The sequence below is a fragment of the Sarcophilus harrisii genome, chromosome 3, assembly GCF_902635505.1.
Source record: "Sarcophilus harrisii chromosome 3, mSarHar1.11, whole genome shotgun sequence".
Classification (NCBI taxonomy): Eukaryota; Metazoa; Chordata; class Mammalia; order Dasyuromorphia; family Dasyuridae; genus Sarcophilus; species Sarcophilus harrisii.
This window is the reverse complement of record NC_045428.1, coordinates 525880397-525886396: the sequence shown is the minus strand read 5'-3', so window position 1 is coordinate 525886396 and position 6000 is coordinate 525880397.

The following is a 6000-nucleotide window of genomic DNA, read 5'->3' as shown; positions in this document are numbered from 1 at the left end:
CACCGAAGACATACCTTAAAGCCCTCATACCTACTCCCATTTACCATGAATTACCACTGGTGTCATTGAAAAGACTTGTGGTATATTAACACATTACGGAGATATAAATTGAGTAGACCCAGTGGTCATAGTAGATAAAAACATAGATAATTCTATAGATTGGGGGATGAAGAAAGATTAAATCTAGACTCCTTCCAACCCCACTGTCTTCTGTGATGAAAGAATTGAATTATGTTCATTTATTTATAGTATTTAACACTAAGCATGACACTTATCCCTAATTATCCAAACAGCATTGGTCATTTCTAGCTTCTTCCCAGTTGGTTATGGTGAAATCATCAATATGAGGGTATACTCTCCTTGGGTAAAATGTCTTCTCATCGTGTGTGAATTTTGTCTTTGTCTTTGTACTTGTCTTGACACTGAATCCACCTAATGTACCAGAGCTTTGCTTGGGATCTTTTATTGAATTTATTGACTTTTTAAATTGACATTATTATTTATGAATGTTATTATTGATATTAAATATTATTATTATGAATTATTATTGAATTGACTTTAATATCTTATAAATGCTTGTGTAACACTTGAGCTGTCAATTTGTTATTCCTCTTTTGGGTGGTAAGACCAATCTACCTCCATTTCTAGTCATACATATCTTTGATGATATCTTCTTGTAGTTATGCCATTATTGGTAATATTTTGCAATGAGCTTACACCCATCATGGTGTCTTTATTGTCCTCCAAGACTACCTGAAATTTTGTTCTTTCTGAGATTATGTGTTTCATGATTCATAACATATAGTATCCTTAGTAAAATACTGGTGTTCTAAAGATAGATTTTTGTAGCAGGGAGCACACTGAGAGTACTACACATGGCCCTAAATGACTTCCTAGAAAATTTTTTTCTTTCTATTTAGTTTTAGGCACAAATCATCATCCAACTTCTTTTGCCTTGTATAAAATACAAAATATGGATAGAGTAACTCAATTAGTTTCTCATCCAGTTGCATTCTCTTTTCTTTAACCAAATGGAATACTAGATTTATCTATTTTTAGTGGCTTTGGGTTTTATTGAGAGAACCATATAGAACTGAGTGCCATTTGCCAAAAAAGAAAAAAAGAAAGAGAAAAAAGAAAAATAGAGAAAGAAAAGCTTCATCAGAAGAATTTTATCATGTAGAGGGGATCTTTTTTCCATTTGGATCTTGCACAGGACATTCTCCATGACAGTGTTAAACAGTTTTAATAAGCATTTTACCTCCCTGTTTTATGCTTTACACCTACTGATATTTCTGTGACTATATTTATCAAGGGATCTTTAGTCCCTTATATATAAGGGGATATACATATGAGACAACCAGATGGATGAAAGTCTTTTAAAACACAAAATTCTATTGATATCATTATTTTTATTTCACACATTTTCCAATCCATTATCTCCCAATAAACCAATCTTTGTACAATAATGTAAAAAAATAGTTCAGCAAAACTAAACAACATATTGGAAAAATCTGACATTATATACAGTGACTCACATCCCCATCTCCTTACCCACCTCTTTAAAGTGGCAGGGTAGAAGTGTCTCCTCATATTTCTTATTTAGGTCCAAGCTTGGTAATTGTTATTTTGCACCATTCGATTTCTTTGCTGTTCTTTCCATTTGTGTTGTTGTAGTCAAAACATATATTATTTTCTTGTATCTGCTTACTTAATTTTATATCAGTTCATATAAATCTTCCCATGCAATAATGTCAATCATATGCATCATTCTTATGCCAGAGTAATAATATTCTATCATATTCTTGTAACATAACTTACTTATCCATTCTCCAATTAATGGGCATCTTGAAAATGGTCTTTAAGTATGCATTGTGCTTTATCAAATCAACTTTGTAATCAACAAAATAATCAATAGAACAGATTTTGAATTATCCATCAGCAAAATGTATATATAAAAATATGGTTTTCCTTAAAAGTTATATAAAAAATTCAGTAAGTATGCATTTATTAATCACTTACTATTTGCTAAACACTTTGGTTAACACTGAAGACACAAAGAAAGGCAAAAAAATTGTTTTGTCAAGTTTTTTTTTTTTTGCCCATTGAAAAGGTTAATTTGTGAAAACAAACAGTGACTTAGCTAGCAATGATCTTCATAGTCATCCCCATCATAGTCAGTCCTATGAGAACCACCAGTTTAGCCATCCTAATGATAGCATCTTCATCATTGTCATTCAAAAGTCTTCTTCACTGACAAAATTAATCATGACAGAAAACCCATCTCTACTTCACTTTACTTCATCCATTTCTAGTGTTTCAAGGTCACTACGCAGGTGTCTTGAGAAAAGAGAAAAGCATTTCCAGAGGTATATAAAATACATTTTCAATACAGAATGCTTGAGAGTCTTTTCAGTGGGGTTATTTTTAACTCATTACATTCAGGTTCATCATGACTATCACTTCATCTTCCCTAAGAAATTCTCTAGCTTATTTTTCTTCATTTTATTAAGAGTTAAGAAAAAAACTTTATTGGATACTGCCTTCCAAAAGTTCTTCTCTCCTTAAAGTTTGGATATATCATTGTATTAACTGTTATGTGAGCACATTCTATAACTTTTTTTCATTAATCTTTGGTATATTTTTTCACAAAGATCCCTGTCTGAGTAAAGAACCCAACACCCTCAGCTTCAGATAATGATGTCCCTAATCTGGTAAACTTTACTGAATAACCATAGTGTTTTGTTGCATCTAAAGCCCAACTTTGAAATTGCGGTCTGTCTCATTCAAACTTGTGATCTGGATGTCAAAATAGTGTCTTTCATGAAAACAAGGGATTAAATTTGGAATTTGGAACTATATATACACAATATAAATTGGAGATAATCAGAAGATGAGAAACACTAGCATTAAAAGGTATTGAGAGAGTTTCTTGTCAAAGATAATATTTTAATTGAGATTTGAAGGAAGCCATGAAGCGGTAATGAGGAGGGATAAAGTTCTAGGCATGTGAGACAGGTTGTCAAAGTGCCAGGAGTCTGTCTATTCTATCCTTTTTGTTTATTCTCTGATGATATTTTCATTAATGTGAAATACATACATACTGACTGTTCTTTTATAGGTTTTGTAGATATGAGGCAGCAAACATTTTCATCAATACTTTCTTGTATATGCCCAGTTATATGTTTTTGAGCAATGATTCAATCAGTTATCTTTTTAGTCTTTAAAAATCTTCTCTTAAGAGTCAGCATGGTTGAGAGCAAAGACTATTTTTAGAGCCAGAAATCCTAAGATCAGATCCCAGATACCTAGCTAGGTAGCCTTGGGCAAGACCCTTTACCTCTGGGGGTCTGAGTCTGAAAAATGAAAGGGTTAGACCAGGGGAACCTCTAAGGCCCTTCCAGCTCAAAATCTATAATCATGAAAATTGATCCCTGGGTGACTTTTAGATTGAGTCATCTTAGGCATGTATTTCTTTCATCAGGTCCAGCTGCTCCTCCTGACATCTTCTTGAGTTGCATTTCCTTCTATAGCAAATCAACTACAGAGGTGTTTAAGTTCAAATGTTGTGTTTTCACTTTCAGTAATCATGGTAACTATTGCTTACCTGCAGAAATGCTAATAGAGACATTCCATTTCACAGTTATTTGTTCATCTCCTTCCAGATTAATTTGCAAATGCTTTGGGGGTGATCTGGTTTAGTTTACTCTCATCTCAAGCATTCCTTAGCTTTATTTTTCCTTCCACTCCTTTTTGTTATTTTGTAAGCTAATACTGCTCATAAGTTTCCATGCTCCTCCTCACTAACGTTTTGGAAGCTGGTATTCTGACCTAGTGTTACCCTTGGCTGTCACTTCTCTCCTCTCTGGCAATGAGTTTGCTGGCTGAGACAATTCCTGGGTCCCTTTGGTCTTTTTCATTATGGTGATCATTTTAAATTGTTTTGATTTCACCAAGAAATATCTTTATTTTTATGCTTTCTTTTTGTTTAGATTTAACTGTTTAAATATTTTGTGAGCTCTTGCAATTGCAGGCTCTATCTTCTTTCCATCTTTATCTTTTTTTTTTTCTTATCTCTAATCTAAATTTAATCTTGAACACTGACTAGCCTACGGTTTGACCAAACACAAATAGCTAATTCTGAAATCACTCCCATACTAGTAAGAGATCATTTCTTTTCTGCTAAAGTATAATCAATGTCATCGTTAATGATACTGGTTTGGTGCTCCCCATGTCTACCGTTATGATATAGTGACAACAGGTTTCTTAGCACTTTATCAGCCTTTGACTTATTTTTGTTCCTTAATTCTAAATCATTTTTCCCACTATTTTTTTTTTCACTTTTCTCTCCTAGGTCTACTTTATAATGAAGTTATTGAATAAAAAGAGATATATTGACTTGGATTGGAAAATCTTATCAAATGTAGGAAATTTCTTTAGTTCACCATATACAAGAGATCTAGAAAACAAATCTTAATTATGATATTTGATATTTGAGACTACCTGCTGGGAGAAGAAATAGTGTACTATTCAATTTTTTTTTTTTTTTTTGCCTGGGACAAATCTCAGTTAGCCCCACCCTTGTTCTAACTCTACTCTAAAAGATGGCACACTCTGTTGCCAGATTTCTATATGAAGCCTTTCTGCCTTGGTATAACCTGTGAGAACCTATCTTCCACTGGCACAGCCTTCATGGACTTAGAGTCATCTTCATGTCACTGTGAGTCATTAGCATAAGATTACCCAGGATAAGGTGAATTAAAGGGATCCTTACCTTTCTCAAGGATCTGGGAAAGGCCAGGAGACAGAAAGCTGTGCTTACTTTTGCAATAACCTGTATCTTGAATATTTATGCAAGTTTGTGAGATACATGGATCCTAATATATTCAAAATCAGGCCCAGTGTCAAAACAAGAATTTTGCAAGACATACTTTGAAGTTTCCCTTTAGAAAAACTGTATAAGACCCATCTGCTACTAATGCTGGGTGGCAATCGCCTTTCTTTGTATCCTGGGAGATGTCATGGAAACATGGGAGGCACCTGAAACCCTATTTTCCCCTCTTTATTCTCCATATAGTAAAACTCCAGGATTCCAATTTAATGCCTTATTTCTCCACTCCAGGAGAATTAGTTGGGATTTCTATTGAACATGTGAGATTTAAACTCTTTTAGAGAAGAACCATAAAATACTGAGAAATTTCTCTTCTTGTAAAGTTTGGGACCAAAATCATATAAAGATGAACAAAGAACTACTCTTTTAAGTGTCCTTTAGGGAGAGAAAAAGTATTTGGCTCACTGGAGTCCCATTGAGAGAGATTTGTTTTGAATTCTGGTGCTTGTTCTGGGGGAGATTTTTTGTTTCTTTTTAAAGGTGTCAACAGAAGCTGTGAAAAGGTACAGATCAGAGAATATAACATTCCCCAAGGGATTTCTCAGCAGTTCACACTTCATGTGCCAGACTCCCTTGTTTCAGGATAAGTATTTGACATGCTTTGTTACCTGATTAAACCTGCATTTGTTTAGTTCTGGCTTATTACTGTCTGAGGCACTGTGTTGTGAAATGAAAATTACTGCCATTTGCCTGCCAAATGCAATGATTCAGAGAATTATGAATTAGGATTCTTTAATTACAGAGATCTGTACCTGATAGGTTAATTTCAAAACAAAGTTAACCACATGGGCTCCATTTATCATCAAACTGATTGTATTGAATTACATTTTTCTTAATAGATCTTATTGCTTCCCTATTAATAAATAGTATTGGTAACAGGAAAACAATGAATAATCAACAATGTCCTTTGTTAAAAGGTAGTCATTGATTCACTTATGCCCTAGACTGAAGAAAAGAATTACATTTTCCCAAGGCATCCTTCAAATGTCCAATACATTTGGAGGCCATTTCTTAAGCAATATTCTTACATACTTTGTATTCTTATTCTTATTATTCTGCATGACTTTTATATTAACTTGTAGTTGACAATATTTTGCTCTAGGGGACTG